At 41.9% G+C, this 15,446-nt stretch overlaps 1 pseudogene; it reads right to left on the minus strand.

The window, feature by feature from the left end:
- Positions 1-10,432, minus strand: LOC115121103 (proteinase-activated receptor 2-like; annotated as a pseudogene).
- Positions 10,433-15,446: the final 5,014 nt, after the last annotated feature.

Consider the following 15,446-nt stretch of genomic DNA (forward strand, 5'->3'; position numbering starts at 1 on the left):
AGAACTAAGTTAACAGTTTCAGAGAGCTCAGTGCTGGGCACTAAGAACTAAGTTAACAGTTTCAGAGAGCTCAGTGCTGGGCACTAAGAACTAAGTTAACAGTTTCAGAGAGCTCAGTGCTGGGCACTAAGAACTAAGTTAACAGTTTCAGAGAGCTCAGTGCTGGGCACTAAGAACTAAGTTAACAGTTTCAGAGAGCTCAGTGCTGGGCACTAAGAACTAAGTTAACAGTTTCAGAGAGCTCAGTGCTGGGCACTAAGAACTAAGTTAACAGTTTCAGAGAGCTCAGTGCTGGGCACTAAGAACTAAGTTAACAGTTTCAGAGAGCTCAGTGCTGGGCACTAAGAACTAAGTTAACAGTTTCAGAGAGCTCAGTGCTGGGCACTAAGAACTAAGTTAACAGTTTCAGAGAGCTCAGTACTGGAACAAACATAATGGACATCTTTGACTGTCTAAATGTAGAGGATGGATCAGTAACACACTCTTTCTGATTTTGTTTTCTAGATAAAACCAACAAAATATGCACTAAAATTGTATGAGGGGAGAGGAGGCAATATAACAAGCACATAATATGAAGTAGTCTGGGGTTGCATCTCATCTCTCTCTCCATTGATGATGATGAAAACAAAATGTTAGGTGAAAGATACCTAGTATTTGAGACCAACCCGGTATTCCATTTAACCTGTCCAGTACATTAAAAACATCAGTACAGCCAACTTTGATCTCCACATGAGAACCCCCCTAAACATAGCTGCTCTGTGTGTTCCCTGAGTCTGAGGTGCAGGTACCAATTGGGGTCAATTCCATTTTAATGCCAGACAATTCAGAAAGTAAACCAAATCAACCAATCCAATTCCACATTTTCCTAATCAGTACTTACTGAATTGACTGGAATTGACCCCAAACCTGGATGGTGTTACTCATCTTGAAGTACTTCAGAGCAGTGAACAAGATCCTCATCATGCCCTCTGGCTCCGGCACCTCAGCGTGTTCTTTACTTGCTCCCTGAACTCCTCTGAGATGAAGTAGTAGATGAATGGATCCACACAGCTGTTGAGGCTGGCCAGACACAGGGTGGTGATGTAGAAGCCGTAGTCATTGTGTACTACTTGAGCCAGCAGGAGAGAGTAGGTCACCAGCATCATAATGTTACTGGGGGTGAAACAGACCAGGAAAATGATCAGAACAGTAATGATGAGTACCATAGCCTTGCGCCGATTCTTGGTGATGCAAGCGTCCGTCATTGAGTTCCTCAGGGACTTGAGCATCAGAACGTTAACCACCACGCACAACACGGTGGGAACTACAAATCCCAAGGTTCCCATGGTCAGGAAGAAGCCAGCAGCCATGCTATTCTGGCTTGGCCGGGTGACGTCGTGGCAGGTGATGATGTTGAGGTTGGTCACCTTGACTGTCTGGTCATAGAGGTAGAGAGGGGTGGTCAGCAGCCAGACCCCCACCCAGATTGCGACCGAGACACCGATGGCTACATGGTTGTTCCTACAATCCTGGGAGAGGGGGTAAACAATGGCCCAGTAGCGCTGGACACTGATACAGGTGATGAAGAGGATGGAGCAGTACATGTTCCCATAGAAGAAGCCCACCAGGACTTTACACAGCCTCTCTCCATAGATCCAGTCGTTACCGTTGAAGTGGTAGGCGATCTTCAGAGGCGTCCAGATGACAAAGAGCAGGTCAGACAGAGCCAGGTTGGCCATGTAGATGGCGGCAGGGTGCTTCTTCTTGGTCCTGAACAGGAAGACCCAGATGGCCATGGCGTTGGTGGGCAGCCCCACAGCAAACACCACTATGTAGACAATGGGGAAGAACACCGTGGTCAGATGACTGCCCAGAACCATGCAGGCCTCCAGGGAGACCTGCACCCCCGCCGCTGTCTCATCCCCCGTGAAGCCTCGCTCTTCAACGCCAGCATTAAACCGCTCTGAGAAAAGAGAGAAACAAGATGAAAATAAATAGGGGTGTTTAAGGAATTCCAAAAATTAGGTTACAATGTATGCCATTTGAATACAATAGCCATTTGAGATTTATTGCATACTTAAATTATTACTTTTCTAATTGTTCTTATGCAGTGTTGTAAAGTACCTTTTTTGGGGAGGGGGGGTATCCGTACTTTACTACTACTATATTTTTGACAACTTTTACTTCACTACGTTCCTAAAGACAATATGTACTTTATACTCACATTAATTTCCCCTGACACCAAAAAGTAGTCGTTACATTATTCTTGCTGAGGAAGGAAAATCTAACCTATCAATCTAATACTTTATTAGGGTTGCAAAGGGTCGGAAACTTTTCGGAATATTTCCCAGAAATGTTCCATTGTAAGTTAAGCCCTGGAATTTGGGGAATTCTGCTTAAAGTTCATGAAAAAAAGTTAGCTTATAAGAGTGAACCTTTTTTTGTGGGGTACACCTAAAGCAATCCTAGGTCTTGAGGCATATTTTGGTTAAACTATCCCCAATTCAATGGAATTGCAACCCTTTGCACACACAGTGCATTCTTCCATCACATGTACAGCTGATTCTCAAGATCTTTCACACTAATGAGATACTATTGAGCCCACACTATGACACTGTCTGAGCCAAGGACTACATGCTTTCTGGTAAGTTGTGATTGCAATACTGGGTGGGGTGAAAATATTTTATATGACATAGATGATTTTCTGTTAACTAGTAAACAGTAGCCTACAGCAAAGTGTGTTTAAATCATTTTTAACTTCTTAACAACTTCTGCTAGTTAGTATTTGCTACCATGTGGGTTTTAGCTTGCTTGAGCCTGCCAACTGAGAAGGGATAATTCACCTGTTTCCATATATGTTTCATTTAAACAAAAAAAAAAAGTCTTACAAATGAGTTGTTTAATCTAACTGCTTAACTATTTATATGTACATGTTTTTTTTACCTAATCTGTACAGGAAAATGCCATGGGCAAAATCTGATGTGTGGAGACAGTTCACTGCAGCTAATGTAGAAGGAAAAGCTGTGTACATTTGCCAACACTGTTTCAAATCATATGTGAAGAACGTAACAAAGATGAAGAATCATCTTCCCAAGTGCATAAAGTTCCCTTAGCGCTCACAACAAGCAACCTCTGACAAAAGTCCCTCTACTTCTATTTGAGGTGAAAATGATGAATCAAACACCTTAACGATAGCAACAGCTCATGGTCCTCCAGGAATTAGAAGTTTTTTTTTACTCAATGGAGGAACGTGGTCAGAGAAATGCTGATGAATGTCTTGCTCGAGCTGTGTATGCAGCTGGTTCACCTCTGATGCTCACAGGCAATGTGTATTGGAAGAGAATTCTGAATGTTCTTCACCCAGCATACACCCCTCCAACCAGACATGCTTTATCTACTCATTTGCTGGATGCAGAGTTCAACAGATTTCAAGTGAAGGTCAAGCAAATCATAGAGAAAGCAGACTGTATTGCAATCATCTCTGGTGGTTGGTTGAATGTTCGTGAGCAAAGGATAATTAACTACATCTCAACCCGTATTCAAGAGCACAGACACAAGGGACAACAGACACACCGGTCTCTACATTGCAGATGAGCTCATGCAGTCATCAATGACCTTGGACCACAGAAGGTATTTGCACTGGTGACAGACAATGCTGCGAACATGAAGGCTGCTTGGTCTAAAGTGGAGGAGTCCTACCCTCACATCACACTCATTGTCTGTGCTGCTCATGCATTGAATCTGCTCCTCAAGGACATCATGGCACTGAAAACAATGGATACACTCTACAAGAGAGCCAAAGAAATGGTTAGGTATGTGAAGGGTCATCAAGTTATAGCAGAAATCTACCTCACCAAGCAAAGTGAAAAGAATAAGAGCACCACATTGAAATTGTCCAGCAACACCCATTGGGGTGGTGTTGTCATCATGTTTGACAGTCTACTGGAGGGGAAGGTGTCCATCCCAAAAATAGCCATACTACAGTCTGCCAATATGGACAGCCCCATCAAGAGGATCCTCCTGGATGATGTATTTTGGGAAGCAGCCTGAAGCTCCTGAAACCTATAGCAGTCGCCATTGCACGGTTTGAGGGCGACAATGCGGAAGGTAGCCTAGTGGTTAGGGCGTTGGACTAGTAACCGGAAGGTTGCTAGGTTGAATCCCCGAGCTGACAATGTAAAAATCTGTTGTTCTGCCCCTGAACAAGGCAATAAACCCACTGTTCCTAGGCCGTCATTGTAAATAAGAATGTTCTTAACTGACTTGCCTAGTTAAATAAAGATCAAATAAAAATGCCATCCTGTCTGATGTTCAGACTGCTTGCAGATGTAAGAGAAGAAATCCGTACTGCCCTGCCCACTTCACTGTTGCTCCAAGCAGAGGAAACTACAGTTCTGAAATACATCAAAAAGCGTGAAGACCTCTGCCTGAAGCCCATACATGCCGCAGTGTACATGTTGGACCCCAAGAATGCTGGCAAGAGCATACGGTCTGGTGCAGAGATCAACAAGGCCTACGGTGTCATCACTACCGTATCTCATCACCTTGGCCTCGATGAGGGCAAAGTTCGTGGCAGTCTGGCGTAGTACACTTCCAAGCAAGGGCTTTGGGATGGAGATGCAATATAGCAGTCATGCCAACATATCTCATCAGCCACCTGGTGGAAGGGACTTTGTGGATCTGAGGCTCTTTCCCCTGTTGCTTCCATCATCCTCCAAATCCCACCAACATCAGCCGCCTCAGAGTGGAAGTGGTCCTTGTTTGGGAAGACACATATCAAAGCACGCAACAGGCTGACCAATCCAAGGGTTGAAAAATTGGTGCCCAACCGGGCATATTTTTGGCTTTTTGAGCCTGACAATGAGCCACCCTCAACAAGGTTGGAAAGTGACAATGAAGATGAGGCCTCAGAGTCTGATGTTCAAGAGGTGAACATTACATTTAAGTCATTTAGCAGACGCTCTTATCCAGAGCGAGGAGGACCCGGGAGAAGACATGGAAGCCTGAGAGGAAGACAACCAAAGCTTTCGTTTCTAGACTATCATTTTACAGATGTATGTTGAAAACATTTTTGGGAGATGTGATGGATCATTGTTAATCATTCAATATTCCCTTTCTTTTGTTGTTCAGTGAAATCATCCCATGTGAAGATTCAACTCATTTAATTAAAAGTTTAATTCGTAAATAAATAATTTTAAAAAATGTATATCTATTTGAATGATTTAACCATTTGCAATTATGTCTACTTATGATAAGGTAAAAGGTTTATGTTTCTGTCTCCAGATGCTATGGTAAATATATCCAATGCAAAAAACATCTACATTTAAATAGTATTAATATTAATTTGCATATATTTCCATCAATTCCCGTCAATTTCCACTTAAAGTTTCCACCTCTGAATATTCCACAAAATGTGCAACCCTAGCTGTCATCCCTACACTTTGATCTGGCAGACTCACTTAACTTAAATACTGTGTTTGTCAATGATTTGTGAGTTCCAGTTGCGTTTTTATTGTGCAGTCTGGTTTGCTTAGTATAAGTAATTATCAATTATGAACATTTTGTAAGTTTTCCATGACTGTACTTAAGTATATTTAGAACCATGTACTTTTATACTTTTACTCTAGTAGCATTTTACTTTGTGAATATTAGTCTTTTTTTAAGGTATCCTACCTTTTACTCAAGTATGACAATTGAGAACTTTTATCACCACTGTTCTTAAGCAAACTACAGTTGAAGTCGGAAGTTTACATACACCTGAGCCAAATACATTTGAACTCAGTTTCACAATTCCTGACATTTAATTCTAGTAAAAAGTCCTTGTCTTAGGTCAGTTACGATCATCACTTTATTTTAAGAATGTAAAATGTCAGAATAATAGTAGAGAACGAATTATTTCAGCTTTTATTTCATTCACCACATTCCCAGTGGATCAGAAGTTTACATACACTCAATTAGTATTTGGTAGCATTGCCTTTAAATTGTTTAACTTAGGTCAAACGTTTCGGGTAGCCTTTCACAAGATTCCCACAATAAGTTGCGTGAATTTTGGCCTATTCCTTTTGACAGAGCTGGTGTAACTGAGTCAGGTTTGTAGGCCTCCTTGTTCGCACACGCTTTTTTAGTTCTGCCCACAAATGTTCTATAGGATTGAGGTCATGGGCTTTGTGATGGCCACTCCAATACCTTGACTTTGTTGTCCTTAAGCCATGTTGCTACAACTTTGGAAGTATGCTTGGGGCCATTGTCCATTTGGAAGACCCATTTGCAACCAAGCTTTAACTTCCTGACTGATGTCTTGAGATGTTGCTTCAATATATCCCACATAATTTTCCTTCCTCATGCCTCATGATGCCATCTATTTTGTGAAGTGCACCAGTCCCTCCTGCAGCAAAGCACTCCACAACATGATGCTGCCTCCCCCATGCTTCACGGTTGGGATGGTGTTCTTCGGCTCCCCCTTTTCCCTCCAAACATAACGATGGTCATTATGGCCAAACATAACTATTTTTGTTTCATCAGACCAGACGACATTTCTCCAAAAGTACGATCTTTGTCCCCAAACTGTAGTCTGGCTTTTTTATGGCGGTTTTGGAGCAGTGGCTTCTTCCTTGCTGAGCGGCCTTTCAGGTTATGTCAATATAGGAATCGTTTTACTGTGGATATAGATACTTTTGTACCCGTTTCCTCCAGCATCTTCACAAGGTCCTTTGCTGTTGTTCTGGGATTGAATTGCACACTTCACACCAAAGTACGTTCATCTCTAGGAGACAGAACACGTCTCCTTCCTGAGCGGTATGACAGCTGTGTGATCCTGTGGTGTTTATACTTGCGTACTATTGTTTGTACAGATGAACGTGGTACCTTCAGGCGTTTGGAAATTGCGCCCAAGGATGAACAAGACTTGTGGAGGTCTACAATTTTCTTCCTGAGGTCTTGGCTGATTTATTTTGATTGTCCCATGATGTCAAGCAAAGAGGCACTGCGTTTGAAGGTAGGCCTTGAAATACATCCACAGGTACACCGCCAATTGACTCAAAGTATGTCAATTAGCCTATCAGAAGCAGCCATGACATCATGTTTGGGAATTTTGGTGTATGTAAACTTCTGACCCACTGGAATTGCAATACAGTGAATTATAAGTGAAATCATCTGTCTGTAAACAATTGTTGGAAAAATTACTTGTGTCATGCACATTTACATTTAAGTCATTTAGCAGACGCTCTTATCCAGAGCGACTTACAAACACAAAGTATATGTCCTAACCGAATATCTAAAACTATAGTTTGATAACAAGAAATTTGTGGAGTGGTTGAAAAACTAGTTTTAATGACTCCAACCTAGGTGTATGTAAACTTCCGACTTTAGCTGTCTATCAAAAGTAAACACTTTTAAAAATCAACTAATAAGATTCCAGAGGGGTATACTACAAAACAGGTTCAAGGCGTTACACGGAACCCAAACCGGCTGCGCGCGTGCGCCATCGTGTGCCATCGTTAATAAATGTATTTTGTCCCCCCACACCAAACGCGATCACTACACCCAGGTTAAAATATCATAACAAACTCCGAACCAATTATATTCATTTGAGGACAGGTCAAAAAGCATTAAACATTTATGGCAATTTTGCTGGTTAGCTTGCACTTGCTAGCTAATTTGTCCTATTTAGCTAGCTTTCTGTTGCTAGCTAATTTGTACTGGGATATAAACATTGAGTTGTTATTTTACCTGAAATGCACAAGGTCCTCTACCCTCTACTCATAGAACTGATCACTATTTTAGCCCTTGGCACCGCACACGCGAGCAGTGTGGGTGCAATAATTGAATAACATAGATTTCTAAATGTATTTTGCGACGCGAGCGGTGTGGTCAGCCTGTTAGCCTAAACTTTACATTTCTTGGAAGGATAAGCTTAAAATGGGCATGGTCTATTTATTTTATTTCCCCCCCACCTTTATTTAACCAGGTAATCTAGTTGAGAACAAGTTCTCATTTGCAACTGCGACCTGGTCAAGATAAAGCATAGCAGTGTGAACAGACAACACAGAGTTACACATGGAGTAAACAATAAACAAGTCAATAACATAGTAGAAAACAAATATATATATATACATTGTGTGCAAAAGGCATGAGGAGGTAGGCAATAAATAGGCCATAGGACTGAATAATTACAATTTAGCAGATTAACACTGGAGTGATAAATGATCAGATGGTCATGTGCAAGTAGAGATACTGGTGTGCAAAATAGCAGAAAAGTAAATAAAATAAAAACTGTATGGGGATGAGGTAGGTAAATTGGGTGGGCTATATACCGATGGACTATGTACAGCTGCAGCGATCGGTTAGCTGCTCAGATAGCAGATGTTTAAAGTTGGTGAGGGAGATAAAAGTCTCCAACTTCAGAGATTTTTGCAATTCGTTCCAGTTGCAGGCAGCAGAGAACTGGAAGGAAAGGCGGCCAAATGAGGTTTTGGCTTTAGGGATGATCAGTGAGATACACCTGCTGGAGTGCGTGCTACGGGTGGGTATTGCCATCGCCATGCACTACAGACTAAAATAAAATGTTTGCATCTACCGGTTGTTAGTATTTTTGTCCATTAATGTTAGTATTTTCAAATGTAAACATATATATGTCAAAAACTTCTAAAATGTATATTTATACTACTATCATCAACATTTTAATAAAATGGACCTACATCAATAATTTTAAAGCTCACTACATTAAATTACACACAATTTAAATGTCCATTTCATAGTGTTACAAATACGACCATATTTAGTAACTTATTTTGAAGAGATGGTGATTGGGTCTAAATAGGTATTTCTTGTTTGGTTATCTAATCTACCTGGCATGAGGACTCCAGTTTCAACTGTTCTGCCTGCGGCTATGGAATCCTGACCTGTTCACCGGACGTGCTACCTGTCCCAGACCTATTATTTGACCATGCTGGTCATTTATGAACATTTGAACATCTTGGCCATGTTCTGTTATAATCTCCACCCGGCACAGCCAGAAGAGGACTGGCCACCCCTCATAGCCTGGTTCCTCTCTAGGTTTCTTCCTAAGTTTTGGCCTTTCTAGGGAGTTTTTCCTAGCCAACATGCTTCAACACCTGCATTGCTTGCGGTTTGGGGTTATAGGCTGGGTTTCTGTACAGCACTTTGAGATATCAGCTGATGTACGAAGGGCTATATAAATACATTTGATTTGATTTAAATTCAGTGTACTTGTCTGTAGCTTCCATTTCCTGAAAGTCAGACACTTTCCACACCCAAACTAATTTCTCTCTGCTTCAGAAGCATTTGCTTTGACCACATTTTGTGTGCTTAACCTTAGATATATTCTCCAGGCTTGCCCAGAGAAAAATGTTGATATGTTGTCCATTTTCTATTCTAGATAACATTTTCTTATAAAAAAAATGCGGCAAAAATGCATTTTATGTACGTCTTTATTAATCTTTCTGTCTGTACAATACTAAAGTATTCATCCACAATCTGCTCTGCACAAGTCCTGGAGTGTCTTTACAAAATGAAACCAAACTATTTAGGCTGTCTTCATCCAACTGATAAACGTGGATTGTTTTATGATTAAGGGGAAACAATTACCTTTTGATGGTGTGGTCCCTGGCCTTCAGCAACCAAAAACGCATATTTAATTTGAGCTTTCTTTATGAATCAGAAAAATAGTTATTTCTGGTTGTTTACCAAATTTAGCTGGCTAACTCATTGCTCCTGCTTTTCAATATACCCTTCCGGCGGTCATCTCAATTTAGCGAAGTACAGCGTGTCATTGACATGTGGGATGATGACATCATCACTCATTGTCGTCTTGAGGTCTGTAACCACACCGACATTGCAAATACCATCACAACATAACAAGCAAGTGTATTTTACAATATCTGTATTCATTCAGGAATCAGATAGAGGGGATCCGACTCAACAAATTGTCCATCAAGGCATTAAAGAATATCAAAATGTCGTTTATCTGATCGAAGAAAAAAAAACAAATAATGAGAGAAATAGAGGGAAAATGCCTTCTCTTACCATTTTTCTGAGACAGACATAGTTCGGCGCAGGCCAATAAAAACATAAGATTCAAACAATGCCGCTTGAAACTCATGTTCCACAACTTCCACAAAACTTTCCAGCAATAATCTACCTGCGATGTACGAAGAGTGTTGAATGCTGATTCAAGCGTTTGTGTATTCCTTTTGTCTGTGTAACTTTGAAGTCAACTGTAGCCAGCAGATCCGACGCGCTTGCTTATAGCTGCACTAGGGTCAGACAGGCTTCCTATATAGATTAAGACCCAGCAGTGCCAGCGTGAGATATGTCTCAGAAAATGTACCTCAATCCAGGGATGACAAATGCGCTGCACTCTAAATTGTCCTTTTATCCTAGTTTTTCTGTAACTTAATCTACACAGTAAACCTGTCTGACCCTAGTGCAATTGTAAGCAAATTGGTCAATCTGCTGGCTACAGTCAACTGAAGAGGTAGGGTACCACACCCCTCCCTCACACAACAGTTGGGAAGAAAAAACCTGTGTGATGTCATAAATCACGTGACCATACATGCCTGGCTTAGTGGATGTTGTAGGCAGTGGCGCCGCCAACGGGTGGACATGGGGGGCCACGGCCACCCTGATACAATTGCTGGCCCCCCCTCGCTAGTCGCAAATGCATAAATGCTTCTGAGTATGCATAATATGCTTCTATCTGATATGTTACATTAGTACTATTCATTTAAATCAATAATGTATATTTTTCATAATAGTTCATGTGAAAGAAAATAAATGTTTCGCCAGCCAACCGCTTTTGACCGTCCGTCACTGCGTCACCCCTCCCCTGGCCTGCTGCTGCACAGTGCACTGCCTCATGGACAGCAGCAGCTGAGCTCTGCCTCGTGTTTCTGGTGGCATCATCGGAAGCTAACCTAGCTGGCAGCTGCCTGCAGAGTTGAGACCACCAGACTGCTAACGGGTGAGTAACTCATACAATACTACTTATAGTAAAAATAAAAAAATAAAATGGTAAACTGTTCGCTTTTTGACGGTGTTGAATTACCTAGTTAGCTAGCTTACGTTAGTTAGCTATCTAGCTAAGTTAGCTAGTTAAATTTGTTATTGGGGGGCTTAGCTAGCTAGCTTATGCCTTAAGGTTACTCTACAGCAGAGAGCGCTAGCTAACTATAGTTAGAATTATCGTAGCTTTCTAGAAAGATTTTCAAACCACCATTTTCAAACTACTTGATGAGCATCTAGCTAGCTGACGTTATGGGCTGGTATAGCGTTAGCTTACTAGCTACGATTAGTCGCTGTAGCTATGTCAATTTGCAGACAATGAAGAGAACGTCCACGGATATCTCTTCTTTCTTTAAGAAGAACAGTAGTACAGGGGAGACGCAGCCGACAGGGGAGCAGCAGTAGAGGGTTAACGTTAGTGAGGATGCAGTCGAAGGTCATTGAGCAAGCCAATGAACAGGCAGAGGCAGCGAGAGAGCATGACAGAACAGAGGCAGAAAATAAGAGCCACGAACAACCACAGGCAGCATCAGTGACAGAGCACAGTGAAGAACAACATACAGCAGCATGGCACGAACGTGCGGAACGGGCAGCAACAACAACAGTCACAGAGGTTGACAACCAAGCGAGGAAGGACAGCTATTCAACCCATTCCTGGACCAACAGGTGAAGTTGACGGTGTGACAGTGCCCCTGATAATGAAATCGATGGCTAGAGAGTAACGTTATCTGAATAAATGTATGGTTATAGTGTGTCTACATTGAGTTGAGTCATGACATAATCACATAAAGCCTTCTGATTCATGTTTATTGGTAGTTGAGTTGGAATAGTGAATAGAATTGTATATAGGCCGATATTACAAATGTAATCAGTAATTGCTATGGAGAGTTGCTAGCTAATCTTATTATTATTATTTTAAAATCTGAATAACTGATTTTGCCTCGTTTCATCCTAGATATACAGTGGGGCAAAAAAGTATTTAGTCAGCCACCAATTGTGCAAATTCTCCCACTTAAAAAGATGAGAGGCCTGTAATTTTCATCATAGGTACACTTCAACTATGACAGAGAAAATTTAAAAAAGAATCCAGAAAATCACATTGTAGGATTTTTAATGAATTTATTTGCAAATTATGGTGGAAAATAAGTATTTGGTCATCTACAAACAAGCAAGATTTCTGGCTCTCACAGACCTGTAACTTCTCCTTTAAGAGGCTCCTCTGTCCTCCACTCGTTACCTGTATTAATGGCACCCGTTTGAACTTGTTGTGAGTATAAAAGACACCTGTCTACAACCTCAAACACTCACACTCCAAACTCCACTATGGCCAAGACCAAAGAGCTGTGAAAGGACACCAGAAACAAAATTGTAGACCTGCACCAGGCTGGGAAGACTGAATCTGCAATAGGTAAGCAGCTTGGTTTGAAGAAATCAACTGTGGGAACGGTGAGCAAAAATCCCAGAACCACACGGGGGGACCTAGAGCTGGGACCAAAGTAACAAAGCCTACCATCAGTAACACACTATGCCGCCAGGGACTCAAATCCTGCAGTGCCAGACGTGTCACCCTGCTTAAGCCAGTACATGTCCAGGCCCGTCTGAAGTTTGCTAGAGAGCATTTGGATGATCCAGAAGAAGATTGGGAGAATGTCATATGGTCAGATGAAACCAAAATAGAACTTTTTGGTAAAAACTCAACTCGTCGTGTGAAGCATGGGGGTGAAGCATGGGGGTGGAAACATCATGCTTTGGGGCTGTTTTTCTGCAAAGGGACCAGGACGAATGATCCGTGTAAAGGAAAGAATGAATGGGGCCATGTATCGTGAGATTTTGAGTGAAAACCTCCTTCCATCAGCAAGGGCATTGAAGATGAAACGTGGCTGGGTCTTTCAGCATGACAATGATCCCAAACACACCGCCCGGGCAACGAAGGAGTGGCTTCGTAAGAAGCATTTCAAGGTCCTGGAGTGGCCTAGCCAGTCTCCAGATCTCAACCCCATAGAAAATCTTTGGAGGGAGTTGAAAGTCCGTGTTGCCCAGCAACAGCCCCAAAACATCACTGCTCTTGAGGATATCTGCATGGAGGAATGGGCCATCTGACCATATGACATTCTTGGCTCGTCGGAACTCGCAATGCGGAAATCCAAGACCTAACGGAAGTCAATTACTGGAGGTATGTTGACAGCGTAAACAATCCTGCTAATGACATCACTTGTGGTAAAACCCTTAAGGAACTGGCTCAACCCCATCGCTGGAGCTTGGGACCACCATTCTTGTTCCAACCAGAGAATGAGTTGCTGACAGTGTTCAGAAAGTTACTATTTTGTAGAGATAAAGGTGCTCAAAGTTTACCTATTTTGCATACCACGAGACATCCATATCTTCACTGGAAAAGATAAACGTATGAGATTGATATAATTAAAGTTAACGAACAGGGTTGTCAAACTATTTTATAATTTCTTGAAAGAATGATTTTTTTAATACAAATGGTCATTTAACCATAAACGTAAATTATCTAAATATGTGTAAACTATGTTTATCATCTTTGTATATGTTGTAGCTTAGACCCTATTTTACATCATCTGAGTTTTGCTGCACAACACAAAAACAACAACATGCATGGTCTTGTGTCTCTACTGAATACAGGGTGGGTGTCATGTTCTCTGATAAATGTACTAAAATAGGAATAAAATGAAAATTTCTACTTTCAAATGGTCCATACATAATTATCTTTTTACTTGAATGGGAATATCTATAGTTTTAAAGTATACTGTCAGTCCTCCATAGGAAAGTATTGGAATATAGATCATAGAATAGACATGAGCATTTAAATTAGAATTTGGGTGGACCAGCGGCCATCTTTGTGGTAGTAATTAGAAGTAACAATTTCAATTCAATTTACATTCAATGGTTTAGGGTCAACCTACCAGCTAAATTGCAGTGTTTTGAAGGGATTTGTTTTACATTTACATTTACATTTAAGTCATTTAGCAGACGCTCTTATCCAGAGCGACTTACAAGTTTTTTCTATGAGTTGTTGTATTTGTATGATTGAAATGGCACCCACCCTGTATTCAAGAGCATGTTGTGTCTCAACCGATTGCGGGCACAACACAAAGGAGGGACTGAGGAGTGTTTCCGTCTACTCTGCTAACGCTGATACAGAAGGAATAATGACTTAGTTCAATAACTTTGTGGGGGGAAAAATGGCTTCATTATATACAGTACCAGTCAAAAGTATGGACACACCTACTCATTCCAGGGTTTTCTTTATTTTTACTATTTTCTACATTGTAGAAAAAGTGAAGACATCAAAATTAGGAAATAACACATGGAATCATGTAGTAACCAAAAAAGTGGTAAACAAATCAAATCAAATCAAATGTATTTATATAGCCCTTCGTACATCAGCTGATATCTCAAAGTGCTGTACAGAAACCCAGCCTAAAACCCCAAACAGCAAGCAATGCAGGTGTAGAAGCACGGTGGCTAGGAAAAACTCCCTAGAAAGGCCAAAACCTAGGAAGAAACCTAGAGAGGAACCAGGCTATGTGGGGTGGCCAGTCCTCTTCTGGCTGTGCCGGGTGGAGATTATAACAGAACATGGCCAAGATGTTCGAATGTTCATAAATGACCAGCATGGTCGAATAATAATAAGGCAGAACAGTTGAAACTGGAGCAGCAGCACGGTCAGGTGGACTGGGGACAGCAAGGAGTCATCATGTCAGGTAGTCCTGGGGCATGGTCCTGGGGCTCAGGTCCTCCGAGAGAGAGAAAGAAAGAGAGAATTAGAGAGAGCATATGTGGGGTGGCCAGTCCTCTTCTGGCTGTGCCGGGTGGAGATTATAAAAGAACATGGCCAAGATGTTCAAATGTTCATAAATGACCAGCATAGTCTAATAATAATAAGGCAGAACAGTTGAAACTGGAGCAGCAGCACGGCCAGGTGGACTGGGGACAGCAAGGAGTCATCATGTCAGGTAGTCCTGGGGCATGGTCCTAGGGCTCAGGTCCTCCGAGAGAGAGAAAGAAAGAGAGAAGGAGAGAATTAGAGAACGCACACTTAGATTCAAACAGGACACCGAATAGGACAGGAGAAGTACTCCAGATATAACAAACTGACCCTAGCCCCCCGACACATAAACTACTGCAGCATAAATACTGGAGGCTGAGACAGGAGGGGTCAGGAGACACTGTGGCCCCATCCGAGGACACCCCAGGACAGGGCCAAACAGGAAGGATATAACCCCACCCACTTTGCCAAAGCACAGCCCCACACCTCTAGAGGGATATCTTCAACCACCAACTGATGACCACATCAGTGAATCAACCCACTCAGGTGACGCACCCCTTCCAGGGACGGCATGAGAGAGCCCCAGTAAGCCAGTGACTCAGCCCCTGTAATAGGGTTAGAGGCAGAGAATCCCAGTGGAAAGAGGGGAACC

Source organism: Oncorhynchus nerka, linkage group LG4, assembly GCF_034236695.1.
Source record: "Oncorhynchus nerka isolate Pitt River linkage group LG4, Oner_Uvic_2.0, whole genome shotgun sequence".
Taxonomy (NCBI): domain Eukaryota; kingdom Metazoa; phylum Chordata; class Actinopteri; order Salmoniformes; family Salmonidae; genus Oncorhynchus; species Oncorhynchus nerka.